The sequence below is a fragment of the Herpailurus yagouaroundi genome, unplaced genomic scaffold (assembly GCF_014898765.1).
Source record: "Herpailurus yagouaroundi ecotype Mexico unplaced genomic scaffold, PumYag 139, whole genome shotgun sequence".
NCBI classification, from domain to species: Eukaryota; Metazoa; Chordata; class Mammalia; order Carnivora; family Felidae; genus Herpailurus; species Herpailurus yagouaroundi.
The window spans coordinates 23,278,272-23,294,676 of NW_024412394.1; the positions used below are offsets into that span (position 1 = coordinate 23,278,272).

Below are 16,405 nucleotides of genomic sequence, written 5' to 3' on the forward strand. Positions count from 1 at the left end.
AGATATATTGCCAATAGTCATTATAAGACTGAACTAGGAGATACTGAGAACAAATAAAAACAATTTTAGATGTTTTTAAATTTTCTTCTGCAGAATCTTTCATTGAGCATTTTTAGTTAGACATTAATCACTAGAAACCTGAGAACTGCTTTTCAATCTATTCATAGTACTCAGATCCCCATTCCTATTCCTTATTTCTCTTCAGTAGTACTAGCTAATAACATTTTATTTTGGAAATACAGTTTTTTGTCCCTTGTGTGCCATGAATTAAGTTCTTTAATGCTTATTTGTTGGTTTGCTTTTTCTTAGAAAAGATAAATTATATAGAACAAAGAATATTTACCAAGGAAATTTCATAATGACACTTTATTAAGTCTTCTGTTAGTTGGCTAGAGCTGCCATAATAAAATCCCACAGCCTGGGTGCCTTAAACAACAAAAAAATTATTTTTTCACAGTTCTGGAAGCTGGAAGTCTAAGATCAAGGTGTTGGCAGATTTGGTTTCTCCTGAAGCCTCTTTCCTTGGCTTCCAGATAGCTCCCTTATTGCTCTGTCCTCAAGTGACCTTTTCTCTCTCTCCGTTCACTTCTCTGATGTTTATTCCTCCTCTCATAAGGACATCAATCATATTGGGGTAGAGTCCCACCATTATGACCTTATTTAACTTTAATTAACTTCTTATTTTTATTTTTTTAAGTTTTTATTTAAATTCCAGCTAACAGACAGTGTGATATTAATTTCAGGTATGCAATATAGTGATTCAGCACTTCCATACAGTACCTGGTGCTCATCACAAGTGCACTCCTTAATCCCCATCACCTGTTTAACCCATTCCCCTACCCACCTCCCCTATGGTAACCATCAGTTTGTTCTACATAGTTAAGAGTCTGCTTTTTTAGTTTGCCTGTGTCTCATAATTCTCTTTTTAAATGCCATATCTCCAAATATAGTCACATTGGGAGTTAAGACTTCGACACATGAATCTTAGGAAGATACACCTCAGCTTATAACACATCTCTAGCTTTATCTTTTTTAAAAAGTTCAGATCATTTTATAATATTACAGATTTGTTTTTAAAACTGGCTTTATTGTAAATTTTTCAAAGAATCTTAAACTTATCATTTAATAGTTTTCTTTAAACACAGTTTTGGATAATGTTTCTTAGACCTTTATTATATATTTTTTTATTTTAAAGGTAACATGTTTTGATTATAGGAAATGTGAAAAATACAGAAAAATTTACCTGCCGTTTCTCCATTCAGAAATAACTATTATCACCTTTAGCCTTTCTCTCTAGGGTGTAGATAACTAGCTAGAATATTGTGTTTTAAAAGTTGACATTTTTTTAACGTAATTACCACAGGTTGTTGAATGATTTTTGAAAATATCATTTGGATGACTTGCATGACAGTTCATCCTTTGAACGTGTTAGAATTAGTTTAATCATTCCCCTATTACTGGGCATTTCGTTGTGTCTTTTTGACTCTGTCATAAATGTTATTGCAACCAATATCCTCAGCACATAAATCTTTGATTATAGCTCTGATTATGTCCTCTGTATATATTCACCAGGGAATAAATTTACCTGGTAAAAAAACTATACACAGCTTTAAAGTTTTGATGCATGTTACACAAAATGACTGTTTAAAAGGTTTTAAATTAGACTCTCATCAAGCTTTATGAGAATCTTGCTCTGTCACTGGCATCATTATATATTATTACTTTAAAATATTTTTTGATCTTTTTATTAGGAATTTGATGTATTAAGTGGGCAAGGATATTAGGGTTCTCCAGAGAAACAGAATCAAAAGAGAAACAGAGGGAGGGAGGGAAGGAGAAAAAATACTTATTATATTGAATGGCTTAGGCGATTTTGGATCCTGACAAGTCCCAAGATCTGCAGTTGGCATCCTGGAGACCCAGGAGAGCTGATAGTATAGTTCCAGTTGGAAGACTCGCAGGTTTGAGACCCAGGCAGAGCCAGTGTTTTAGTTTGAGTCTGAAGGCAGTAAAAACCCATGTCCTAGCTCAAAGCAGTCAGGCAGGAGGAAATTCGGTCTTACTCACTGGAGTGTCGGTCAGCTTTTTTGTTTTATTCAGGACTTCAGAGGATTGGAGGAGACCCACTGACACTGGGGAGGGCAGTCTGCTTTACTCAGTGTACCAGTTCAAAGGTTAATCTAATCCAGAAACACCCTCACAGACACATCCAGGATAATGTCTGACCAAATGTCTGGGCACCCTGTGGCCCAGTTAAATTGATACATAAAATTAACTGTCATAGTAGATAAGTGTTTATGAGCCTTGATTTTGAAAAGAGAGAGAAGTTGAGCTAGCATTTTAGCTTGGTTTGTGCTGTAAACTGAGAGGGGAAAGAAGAAAGGGAGAGAAAGGGAAACTTGCTGCAAGTGCTAGGCCTTTGTCTTGTGCACCTGTTCACTGACCACCTTCTTTTATGTGTGTCTGGGATGGTCTATGTATCCATGTTGTCAGTACTTAATTATTTTAAATCAGTGTTTTTGAAAAACAATTTTAAATGCGACTTTTATTTTGCAGTGTAAAAGTAGTTTCCTCAAAAATTATTGTAAAAGACAATCAAATAATTTTTACCTTTCTAGATAATATATTGCAGTCTGTATTTTCATTTGCTTATTATTGATTACAGAAAATAAATTATTTTGACTGAAGATTTTAAGTTACACTTATAATTTACTGTGTCTGTCTAGTGTTCTGTTGTTAGTCTGTACCTGTAAATAAATGTTCATGCTTTTCTCAATTATATCTTCTCGCATATTTTTGCAACGGAATGTCATTTAGTATCCCTGAGTTTATTAAAATATTCTCTTCAGTTTGATTACCTATTTATTGTCACATAAAATTAAAAATATTCCTTTTAAGAAGTATAGAAAATTGATGGCTTAAAATACTGTTTACAGAGAATGATTTTGAATGAAGTATATTGGGCTTTTTTTTTTTTTTTTTTTGTGGTGCTCCAATTAAAGGACCTTGGTGTTAAAGCTAGGAATGATTTGGAACATTCAGTCCTTCTGTTGTATGTTGTGGTGATAGATAGAGTCAGTTTCAACTGAAATTCTTCTATACTATTGCTTCCCAAAATACCACATATCTGATTTCTTTCTCTTTATGCATATGTCCTCATTGTACATTATTTGAGATACATTGCTTTGGACATTTGAGCAAAAATTAGGGGGACTTAGCCATTGCTTCTGAGGCAACAGAGAAGTCATTTGTACCTCCAGCACTTTTGAGCGCCACAGTGCTGTTACCACTGCTTCCTTCCCTCATTGCACTGCCTAGTTCTAAATATTGCTTCTCCCTAATTCCTTTCTAAAAATGAAGTTCTCTTAGTGAATTGACTGCCCAATTCGTATCTGTTTCTTTCTCTCATCTTCCCTTGCTTGTGTTTGTTGCAGACATATATTTAGTTGTTGTTTAATACTTTGAATACTTTTCAATCTAAAGTTATAGTTCATGTTGGAGGGGAATTTGCTGACTGTAAAATAACCTAAAGCTGCATGTATTAGTTTTTGTAACTGTCATCTAGAGTATAAATACTAAAGTAGCAAATCCCGAGATATCTTTTATTAAGGTTTAGCAGTTTTTGTATTACAGTCTACAGTTTCTTGTTTTATCTTATAAACATTTTTAAATAGTACTGATGCAGTTGTGGAAGCAAGTTAAGGTTCTGATGCTCACTGTTATTTTTTATTGGGAATTCAGTGTATCAAGTCAGTGCTTCTATGTATGCAAAACGTAGCCATCTGTTTATAAAATGTTTATTCAGAGTTGTTAGTTTGGATTGGTTATTTACTGTTTCTTTAAAAATTTTTTCAGACTAGCATACACTCTCCAGCAGATGGTGTTAGTAATGTAGAGGTACCACCTTATATAGCTACCAGTTACTTGCTACTGATTATACTCTTTAGTTTTGGGCACTTATCGCTACTTTATATTTATTGTTTCTTAATTTATTATCTATATCCTACAGTTAGAAGAAAAACTATATAAAAGCAGGTATCTTGTCACTCTTATTCACTGTTGCATGTCCAAGCACCTAGAACAGTGCCTGACTTATAATAGGCACTCAATAAATGTTTATTGAATGAAGAATAAGTCTCCATACAAATAAATCCATGGAAAACTAGAAAATTGCATGTTTTCCCCAAATTCCTTCATATAACTCAGGACACAGTACTTACACAATTGTTTGTTAATGTGCTTTTATTCCATTTATAGTGAACTTGAAGCTGAATTAAACCAAGAATTTTAATAGAACCTGAAATTTGCTATATAAGCTATTTATTTTATAAACTAGAAGAGATATCTCATCATGGGCTTGCCAAAAGTGGTCGATGGTATAAAAAAGGTTAAGAACTTTTAAAGGTTATCATAGCAGAGGATAGGGCTTTTAGTTTATTGTCCTATACTTATTTATTTAGTAATTGCAGTTTTCATTTTTCTCCTGCTATATAGAGTATCAGTATTGATCTGTCTTCATTGAACTTTGCACATACCATCTTTAGAACTCTTAACAAATTGTAATACCTTTGTTTGCATGTATGTCTTATGACTAGGTTTTGAGCTACTTGAATAGAGGGACTATGACTTTTCCACTTTTGGTCTCAAGGGCTTAGCACAAGACCTGGAAGCTGTTAGATGTTAGATGTTAGCTGTTGAGCCACAGTGCTGTTATCACTGCACTGTGAATACATGGTAGATTCTGCCTAAGCTTTAAAAAGTGGCTTTGTGTATGAGAAAATACTTTTTTTGTTTCTTTTTTAGGTAGCAGTATATTTCTAACAAGTTATGAAATATTAACAGTTATTTTAGTAGCTAACCAAATTTGTTGTCTTACATGTATTTTTCTAAATCAAAATTATAGGTTGGAAGAATATATAACTACAAAGGAAGTGGTAACCAGTTATCATCACTATTATTTAATGTCCAGAAATATAGTTTCAGTTACAGTTATATACAAAATATAGTAGTCAAATTCTGATTCTCATTAAAAGTACAAAGAAATATGCATATGTGTGTGTGTGTGTGTGTGTGTGTGTGTATACACTAACATACTTAATCCATTTACTTTGCATTGATTACTCAACAGATTTTATTTCATCATGGGTAAGTGTTCTGGAGATACTGCAAAAAAAGACATAGCCCTTGTTTATGAGGACTTTGTAGCCTCCTGGAAAAAACATAAGTGCAAATATACAAATTCAGTATGATAATTGCCATGGTTGAGATGGTCACAGGATTCTGTAGTAAAACATAGGAAGCGGCTGACAGGAAGGAGAATAGTAACTGAATGTGTTATGCAGTGGAGATGTCATATTTGCCAGGTCAAGTTGCAAGGGAATTCCATGTTGAGTGGATTGTGTTTCAAGAGAAATGTTAGGTAAGAGAGTGTAGCCTCTGCTCTAGGTGGTAGAAATCTGAACTGTAAAAGTAGAATTGTGGCTAGAGATGAAGTCTGTAGATACAGGCTTTTATTTGAACATAATTACTAAAGATGGATGGATTAGTAGGCCAGTAAGAGGTGGTATTGCTAGATAGGTAATTTCTGACTGGGGTTAGGTCATCTTTGTATAGTCAGTTGATAACTGTAGTTTAGTTAGATATACATAATTTCATAAGCTTGAATATTTCCTAAAGTTGCATAATGAATCTGGGATGTTATGAAGGTTTACTGACAAAGAGAAATAGTTTGAACGAAATTTCCACCTGCATTTCCACTTGGTTCAAATGAATTTGGCTTCTTTAAATAAGGATTTCTGATTATGGGCCAACATTAATTTTTTAAAAATGTTTTTGCTTTAGGATTTCCATTTGCTTGGTAATAAGGTGAGTTGAAAGATAGAAGTAACAAGAAAGCAATTACAAAACATGATTGGTGAAAGGAAAGTATTGCTAGAGGAAGTTATTAAAGTGGATCGTGTTAGTGTTTCTTGAACATCAGTCTTGAATTAGGATTTGAAAGAAGTGAATGACATGGATGAATACAGAGGTAGGGAAGGAAAATAATGTACACTGAACAGGAAATGAGGGAAAGGTAGTCAAAGCATTGTTCATGCTTCTCTTATTTGTTTTTATTATTTGATAATTATTTCATTATTTACTATTTATTCACTGAGGGCTTTTTTCTCTGGCCAGCTAATTTGGGAATTGTTGAGATTTGGGGATGTTGTCATTTTTAAATTGCTGTTTTCAGGCTTCTTTTTGGATTTTACCTTGTCAGTATATTTGAATACCATTTTTATTTGGGTGCATATTGTACTACAGGATAAGGGGTTTTTGTATTAAAATATCAACCATTTCCAAGAGGAATATTCTGGTGTTATGAATGACCTTGCAGAGTAATTATTTTAGGGCATACCTGACTCCCAAAATATTAGTTTCATAAGGTAGGGTTTTTATTCTTGGACTTAATTATATTGAGTATGAATATTTATGATATATTAAAAATGTAAAAATAAAGCCTTTTTTTGAGTATAGTTGACACGTGATGTTACCTTAATTTCAGGTATACAACATAGCAATTCAGCAAACTTAAGCTTATGCCATGCTCACCACAAATATACTTATAATCTATTATGATATTACTGGCTATATTCCTTGTGCTCTACCTTTTGTTCCCATGATGTATTTCTTCCATAGCTGGAAACCTGTATCTCCCACTCCCATTCACTCATTTTGCTCATTCCAACTCCCCTCTCTTCTGGCAAGCAGCAAATTGTTTTCTCTATTTATAGGTTTGAGTCTGCTTTTCATTTGTTTGTTTATTTGTTTTGATTTTAGATTACACACATAAGTTAAATCATGTGGTATTTGTCTCTGTTTTATTTCACTTAGCATAGTAACCTCTAGGTCCATCCATGCTGTCACAAATGGCAGGATCTCATCCTTTATTATGGCTGAGTAATTTTCTATAATGCATGTATACGCATGCGTGCGCGCGCGCGCACACACACACACACACACACACACACACACACACCACTTTATCTGTTCATCTATCGATGGACACTTGGGCTGCTTCCGTATCTTGGCTATTGTAAATAATATTGCAATAAACATAGGGATATATACATTAAAAAAAATTATTGTTGGCATTTCTTTGGATAAATACCCAGAAGTGAAGTAACTGGGTCATAGGGTAATTCTGTTTTTGATTTTTTTAGGAAACTCCATACTCTTTACCACACTGGCTGTACCAGTTTACATTTCCACCAGCAGTGCATGAGGGATTATTTTTCTTCACATTTTTGTTAACATTTGTTATTTCTCATCATTTTGATACTAGCCATTATTACAGGTGTGAGGTGATATCTCATTGTTTTTGATTTGTATCTTTCTGATGATTAGTGATGTTGAACATCTTCCCATGTGTCTGTTGGCCATCAGTATGTCATCTTTGGAAAAATGTTGATAAGGTTCTCTGCCCTATTTTTAATTGAATTACTTGTTTTGGGGGATGTGGGGTTGTAGAAGTTCTTTCTATATTTTGGATATTAACCCCTTGTTGGATACATCATTTGCAATAGGTTCAGTGGGTTGACTTTTTGTTTCGTTGATGGTTTCCTTTGCTGTGCAAAGCCTTTTATTTTAATGTAGTCCCAGTAGTTTATTTTTGCTTTTGTTCCCTTGCCTTAGGAGATCTTCTAGAAAAATGTTGCCAAGGCCAATGTCAAATTCCTGCTTGTGTTCTCTTCTAGGATTTTTATGGTTTCAGGTTTCACATTTAAGATCTTTACTCCTTTATGAATTTATTTTTGTGCACGGTGTAAGAAAGTGACCCAGTTTCATTCTTTTGCACGTAGATCTCCAATTTTCCCCACACCATTTATTGCAGAGACTATCTTTTCCCCATTGTATATTCTTGCCTCCTTTGTCGTAGATTAATTGATCATATAAATGTGGGTGTATTTCTGGGCTCTATTCTGTTCCACTCATCTATGTATCTGTTTTTGTGCCAGGTCCATATTGTTTTGATTACTACAGCTTTGTAGTATATCTTAAAATCTGGGATTGTGATACCTCTAGCTTTGTTGTTTTTCTAAAGATTACTTTGGTGGTGCAGGGTCTTTTGTGGTTCCATACAAATATTAGGAAAATTTGTTCCACTTCTGTGAAAAATGTTATTGGTATTTTGATAGGGATTTCACTGACTCTGTAGATTGCTTTGGGTAGAATGGGTATTTTAACAATATTAATTCTTCCAGTCCATAAGCATGAAATATCTTTCCATTTGTTGTGTTGGTTTTCATTTCTTTCATCAGTGTTTTACAATTTTCAGAGTATAAGTCTTTCACCTTGTTGGCTATATTTATTCCTAGGTATTTTATTCTGTTTGGTGCATTTGTAAATGCAATTGTTTTCTTAATTTCTCTTTTTGCCACTTGGCTGTTAGTGAATAGAAATGCATCTGGTTTCTGTGTATTAATTTTGTGTCTTGCAATTTTACTGAATTCATTTATTTTTAAAAAATTTTACTTATTTTTGAGAGAGAGGAAGACAAGAGAATGCCAAGCAGCTCTAAACCGTCAACAGGGAGCCCGATGCAGGGCTCGAACTCATGAACTCTAGATCATGACCTGAGCTGAAACCGAGAGTTAGACACTTAACCGACAGGACCACATGGGTGCCCCTACTGAATTCATATATTACCTCCAGTGGTTCTTTGGTGGTGTGTTTAGGGTTTTCTATGTCTAGTATCATGTCATCTGCCAATAGTGATAGTTTAATTTCTTCCTTACATATACGGATGTCTTTTATTTCTTTTTTCTTGTCTGTTTTCTGTGGGTACAACTTCCAGTACTTTGCTGAATAAGAGTGATGAGGGTAGACATCCTTGTCTTGTTTCTGATCCTAGAGGAAAAGCTTTTTTTCACTGTTGAGTATGATGTTAGCTGTGGGTTTTTCACATATCGCCTTTATTATGTTGCGGTACCCCCTCCAAACTTATTTTGTTGAGAAAGTTTTTATCATGATTGGATATTGAATTTAGTCAAATGCATTTTCTGCATTTATTGAGTTGGTCATAGCATTTTTATTCTTCATTAATAAGATGTATCACATTGATTTGTAAATGTTGAGACATTTTTGCATCACTGCAATAAATCCCACTTGATCATGGTGAATGATTGCTCTAATGTATTGTTAAGTGCAGCTTGGTAATATTTTGAGGATATTTGCATCTGTGTTTGTCAGAGATATTAGCCTGTAGGTTTATTTTTTTTCTAATGGTGTGTTTGGTTTTGGTATCAGGGTAATCCTGGCCTCCTAGACTGCATTTGAAAGCTTTCCTTCCTCTTCTATTTTTTTGGATTAGTTTGAGACTAGGTATTAACTCTAATTTAAATGTTTGATAGAATTCATCTGTGAATCCATCTAGTCCTGGACTTTTACTTACTTATTTTTTTTTTTTTGTAGTTTTTTGAGTATTGATTAAGTTTAATTACTAGTAATTGGTCTGTTCATATTTTTTATTTCCTCCGGATTCATTTTTGGGAGAATGTATGTTTGTAGGAATTTTTCTACTTCTTCTAGGTTGTCCAGTTTCTTGGCATATAATTTTTTATAGTAGTCTCTTATAATCCTTTGTATTTCTGTGCTGTTGGTTAGTTGGTTATTATTTCTCCTCTTTTGTTTCTGATTATTTGGGTCCTTTCTCTCTCTCTCTCTCTCTCTCTCTCTCTCTCTCTCTCTCTCTTTCCCTTTTTTGGTAAGACTAGGTCAAGGTTTATTAATTTTGTATTTCTATTCAAAGAATCAGTTCTTGGTTTCATTGATCTTTTGTATGTTTTTTTTCCTTTTTTTAAGTCTCTGTGTCTTTAATTTGTGCTCATATCTTTATGATTTCCTTCTTTCTACCTTAGACTTTGTTCTTTTTGTAGATCCTTTAGGTGTAAGTTTAGATTGTTTGAGCTTTTTCTTATTTCTTGAGGTACGCTTGTATAGTTATATATTTTCCTCTTAGAACTGCGTTAGCTGCATCCCAAAGATTTTGGATCATTGTGATTTTACGTTCATCTGTCTCCATGTATTTTATTATTTCTACTTTCATTTCTTTGTTAACCCATTGGTTACTTAGTGTCATGTTTAGTTCCATGTATTTGTGTTTCTTCCAGTTTTTTTCTTGTGATTTCCATTGTCATGCTGTGGTTGTGGTTGGAAAAGATGCATGTTATGCTTTCAGTCTTCTTAGATTTATTGAGATTTGTTATGTGGCCTAACATATCCTGGAGAATGTTCCATGTGCCCTTGAAAAGAATGTGTATTCTGTTGTTTTTGGATCTGTATATGTTATATCCATCTGGTCTAATATGTCATTCAAAGACCCTATTTCCGTATTGATTTTCTGCCAGAAAGATTTACACAGTGATATAAATGAGGTTTTAAAGTTCCTTACTATTATTGCATTACTGTCAATTACTCCCTTTATTTCTGTTAATATTTGTTTTGTATATTTAGGTGCCTAATGTTGAGTGCATAGATATGTACAATTGTTATGTCCTCTTGTTGGATTGATCCCTTTATCATTATGTAATGCCCCTGCTTATATCCTGTTACAGTCTTTGTTTTAATACCTATTTTGTCTGATGTAAGTAATGCTACCCTGGTTTTATTTTCTCTTTCATTTTCATGAACTGTCTCTTTCAATCCCATCGCTTTCAGTCTGTATGTGTCTTTAGCTCTGAAGTGAATCTCTTGTAGGTACGTTATAGATGGGTCTTGTGGGGTTTTTTGGTTTTGTTTTGTTTTTTAATACTGCCACCTGTATCTTTTGATTGGAGTGTTCAGTCCATTTACATTTAAAGTAATTATTGACACGTATGTATTTATAGTCATTTTGTTCATTTTTTCCAGTTGTTTCTCTAGTTCTTCTCTTTGCTTTTTTCTTCTCTTGTTCCCTTTCATTGTGGTTGCTGACCAAAAGCTACATTTGGCTTTCTCTTTATTTATTAATGTTTATTTGTTATTGTGAGAGGGAGAAAGCACACAAGTGGGGGAGGGACAGAGAGCTGGATATGGAGCATCTTATGCAGACTCTACGCTGACAGCAGAGATCCCAGTGCTGGACTCAGTCTCATGAACCACGAGATCATGACCAGAGCCGAAGTCAGATGCTTACCTGACTGAGCCACCCGGGCGCCCCATGGCTTTCTCTTTATTTTTTGTGTATCTGTTGTAGGTTTTGGTTTTGTGGTTACCATGAAGTTCTGTATAACATCCTAAGTATATAGCAGTCTATATTAAGTTGATGGTCACTTAAGTGTGAACACATTCAAAAAAAATTTTTTTAAACTCCCTTTTCTTTTCTTTTTTTTTTTAATGAAGTTTATTGTCAAATTGGTTTTCATACAACACCCAGTGCTCATCCCGAAAGGTGCCCTCCTGAATACCCATCACCCACCCTCCCCTCCCTCCCACCCCTCATCAACCCTCAGTTTGTTCTCAGTTTTTAAGTCTCTTATGCTTTGGCTCTCTTCCACTCTAACCTCTTTTTCTTTTTTTTTTTCCTTCCCCTCCCCCATAGGTTTCTGTTAAGTTTCTCAGGATCCACATAAGAGTGAAACCATATGGTATCTGTCTTTCTCTGCTAGGCTTATTTCACTTAGCATCACACTCTCCAGTTCCATCCACGTTGCTACAAAGGGCCATATTTCATTCTTTCTTATTGCCACGTAGTACTCCATTGTGTATATAAACCACAATTTTTTTTATCCATTCATCAGTTGATGGACATTTAGGCTCTTTCCATAATTTGGCTATTGTTAGGAGTGCTGCTATAAACATTAGGGTACAAGTGCCCCTATGCATCAGTACTTCTTTATCCCTTGGGTAAATTCCTAGCAGTGCTATTGCTGGGTCATAGGGTAGGTCTATTTTTAACTTTTTGAGGAACCTCCACACTGTTTTCCAGAGTGGCTGCACCAGTTTGCATTCCCACCCACAGTGCAAGAGGGTTCCCGTTTCTCCACATCCTCTCCAGCATCTATAGTCTCCTGATTTGTTCATTTTGGCCACTCTGACTGGCATGAGGTGATATTTGAGTGTGGTTTTGATTTGTATTTCCCTGATGAGGAGTGATGTTGAGCATCTTTTCATGTGCCTGTTGGCCATCCGGATGTCTTCTTTAGAGAAGTGTCTATTCATGTTTTCTGCCCATTTCTTCACTGGATTATTTGTTTTTTGGGTGTGGAGTTTGGTGAGCTCTTTATAGATTTTGGATGCTAGCCCTTTGTCCCATATGTTGTTTGCAAATATCTTTTCCCATTTCATTGGTTGCCTTTTAGGTTTGTTGGTTGTTTCCTTTGCTGTGCAGAAGCTTTTTATCTTCATAAGGTCCCAGTAATTCACTTTTGCTTTTAATTCCCTTGCCTTTGGGGATGTGTCGAGTAAGAGATTGCTACGGCTGAGGTCAGAGAGGTCTTTTCCTGCTTTCTCCTCTAAGGTTTTGATGGTTTCCTGTCTCACATTCAGGTCCTTTATCCATTTAGAGTTTATTTTTGTGAATGGCGTGAGAAAGTGGTCTAGTTTTATTCTTCTGCATGTCGCTGTCCAGTTCTCCCAGCACCATTTGTGAAAGAGACTGTCTTTTTTCCATTGGATGTTCTTTCCTGCTTTGTCAAAGATGAGTTGGCCATACGTTTGTGGGTCTAGTTCTGGGGTTTCTATTCTATTCCATTGGTCTATGTGTCTGTTTTTGTGCCAATACCATGCTGTCTTGATGATTACAGCTTTGCAGTAGAGGCTAAAGTCTGGGATTGTGATGCCTCCTGCTTTGGTCTTCTTCTTCAAAATTACTTTGGCTATTCGGGGCCTTTTGTGGTTCCATATGAATTTTAGGATTGCTTGTTCTAGTTTCGAGAAGAATGCTGGTGCAATTTTGATTGGGATTGCATTGAATGTGTAGATAGCTTTGGGTAGTATTGACATTTTGACAATATTTATTCTTCCAGTCTGTGAGCACGGAATGTATTTCCATTTCTTTATATCTTCTTGAATTTCCTTCATAAGCTTTCTATAGTTTTCAGCATACAGATCTTTTACATCTTTGGTTAGATTTATCCCTAGGTATTTTATGCTTCTTGGTGCAATTGTGAATGGGATCAGTTTCTTTATTTGTCTTTCTGTTGCTTCATTATTAGTGTATAAGAATGCAACTGATTTCTGCATATTGATTTTGTATCCTGCAACTTTGTTAAATTCATGTACAATTCTAGCAGACTTCTGGTGGAGTCTGTCGGATTTTCCATGTATAGTATCATGTCGCCTGCATAAAGTGAAAGCTTGACTTCATCTTTGCCAATTTTGATGCCTTTGATTTCCTTTTGTTGTCTGATTGCTGATGCTAGAACTTCCAACACTATGTTAAACAACAGCGGTAAGAGTGGACATCTCTGTCGTGTTCCTGATCTCAGGGGGAAAGCTCTCAGGTTTTCCCCATTGACGATGATGTTAGCTGTGGGCTTTACATAAATGGCTTTTATGATGTTTAAGTATGTTCCTTCTATCCCGACTTTCTAGAGGGTTTTTATTAAGAAAGGATGCTGAATTTTGTCAAAGGCCTTTTCTGCATCAATTGACAGGATCATATGGTTCTTATCTTTTCTTTTATTAATGTGATGTATCACGTTGATTGATTTGTGAATGTTGAACCAACCCTGCATCCCAGGAATGAATCCCACTTGATCATGGTGAATAATTCTTTTTATATGCTGTTGAATTCGATTTGCTAGTATCTTAATGAGACTTTTTGCATCCATATTCATCAGGGATATTGGCCTGTAGTTCTCTTTTTTTACTGGGTCTCTGTCTGGTTTAGGAATCAAAGTAATACTGGCTTCCTAGAATGAGTCTGGAAGTTTTCCTTCCCTTTCTATTTCTTGGAATAGCTTGAGAATAGGTATTATCTCTGCTTTAAACGTCTGGTAGAATTCCCCTGGGAAGCCATCTGGTCCTGGACTCTTATTTGTTGGGAGATTTTTGATGACTGATTCAATTTCTTCGCTGCTTATGGGTCTGTTCAAGCTTTCTATTTCCTCCTGATTGAGTTTTGGAAGCGTGTGGGTGTTTAGGAATTTGTCCATTTCTTCCAGGTTGTCCAGTTTGTTGTTGGCATGTAATTTTTCATAGTATTCCCTGATAATTGCTTGTATCTGAGGGATTGGTTGTAACAATTACATTTTCATTCATGATTTTATCTGTTTGGGTCATCTCCCTTTTCTTTTTGAGAAGCCTGGCTAGAGGTTTCTCAATTTTGTTTATTTTTTCAAAAAAACCAACTCTTTGTTTCATTGATATGCTCTACAGTTTTTTAGATTCTATATTATTTCTGCTCTAATCTTTATTACTTCTCTTCTTCCGCTGGATTTAGGCTGTCTTTGCTGTTCTGCTTCTATTTCCTTTAGGTGTGCTGTTAGATTTTGTATTTGGGATTTTTCTTGTTTCTTGAGATAGGCCTGGATTGCAATGTATTTTCCTCTCAGGACTGCCTTCGCTGCATCCCAAAGCGTTGGATTGTTGTATTTTCATTTTCGTTTGTTTCCATATATTTTTTAATTTCTTCTCTAATTGCCTGGTTGACCCATTCATTCTTTAGTAGGGTGTTCTTTAACCTCCATGCTTTTGGAGGTTTTCCAGACTTTTTCCTGTGGTTGATTTCAAGCTTCATAGCATTGTGGTCCAAAAGTATGCATAGTATGATCTCAATTCTTGTAAACTTATGAAGGGCTGTTTTGTGACCCAGTATGTGATCTATCTTGGAGAATGTTCCATGTGCACTTGAGAAGAAAGTATATTCTGTTGCTTTGGGATGCAGAGTTCTAAATATATCTGTCAAGTCCATGTGATCCAATGTATCATTCAGGGCCCTTGTTTCTTTATTGACCGTGTGTCTAGATGATCTATCCATTGTCGTAAGTGGGGTATTAAAGTCCCCTGCAATTACCACATTGTTATCAATAAGGTTGCTTATGTATGTGAGTAATTGTTTTATATATTTGGGGGTCCCGTATTCGGCGCATAGACATTTATAATTGTTAGCTCTTCCTGATGGATAGACCCTGTGATTATTATATAATGCCCTTCTTCATCTCTTGTTACAACCTTTAATTTAAAGTCTAGTTTGTCTGATATAAGTATGGCTACTCCAGCTTTCTTTTGGCTTCCAGTAGCATGATAAATAGTTCTCCATCCCCTCACTCTCAATCTGAAAGTGTCCTCAGGTCTAAAATGAGTCTCTTGTAGACAGCAAATAGATGGGTCTTGTTTTTTTATCCATTCTGATACCCTCTGTCTTTTGGTTGGCGCATTTAATCCATTTACATTCAGTGTTATTATAGAAAGATATGGGTTTAGAGTCATTGTGATGTCCGTAGGTTTCATGCTTGTAGCGATGTCTCTGGTACTTTGTCTCACAGGGTCCCCCTTAGGATCTCTTGGAGGGCTGGTTTAGTGGTGACGAATTCCTTCAGGTTTTGTTTGTTTGGGAAGACCTTTATCTGTCCTTCTCTTCTAAATGACAGACTTGCTGGATAAAGGTTTCTCGGCTGCATATTTTTTCTGTTCATCACATTGAAGATTTCCTGCCATTCCTTTCTGGCCTGCCAAGTTTCAGTAGAGAGGTCGGTCGCGAGTCTTATAGGTCTCCCTTTATATGTTAGAGCACATTTATCTCTAGCTGCTTTCAGAATTTTCTCTTTATCCTTGTATTTTGCCAGTTTCACTATGATATGTCGTGCAGAAGATTGATTCAAGTTACGTCTGAAGGGAGTTCTCAGTGCGTCTTGGATTTCAATGCCTTTTTCCTTCCCCACTTCAGGGAAGTTCTCAGCTATTATTTCTTCAAGTACCCCTTCAGCACCTTTCCTTCTCTCTTCCTCCTCCGGAATCCCAATTATGCGTAGATTATTTCTCTTTAGTGCATCACTTAGTTCTCTATTTTTCCCCTCATACTCCTGGAGTTTTTTATCTCTCTTTTTCTCAGCTTCTTCTTTTTCCATAATTTTATCTTCTAGTTCACCTATTCACTCCTCTGCCTTTTCAATCCGAGCCGTAGTTGTCTCTATTTTATTTTGTAGCTCATTGATAGTATTTTTTAGCTTCTCCTGGCTGTACCTTAGTCCCTTGATCTCTGTAGCAAGAGATTCTCTGCTGTCCTTTATACTGTTTTCAAGCCCAGTGATTAATTTTATGACTATTCTTCTTTTTTTTTTTTTTTTAAATTTTTTTTTTCAACGTTTATTTTTATTTTTGGGACAGAGAGAGACAGAGCATGAACGGGGGAGGGGCAGAGAGAGAGGGAGACACAGAATCTGAAACAGGCTCCAGGCTCTGAGCCATCAGCCCAGAGCCTGACGCGGGGCTCGAACTCACG

The 16,405-nt window shown here is 35.6% G+C and overlaps 1 protein-coding gene across 2 annotated transcripts in view; it reads left to right on the forward strand.

Moving 5' to 3' along the window:
• The window catches only part of PRIM2 (DNA primase subunit 2), a 338,721-nt gene that overhangs the window by 207,153 nt on the left and 115,163 nt on the right, over nt 1-16,405 (forward strand). The gene's annotated exons all lie outside the window — the stretch shown is intronic.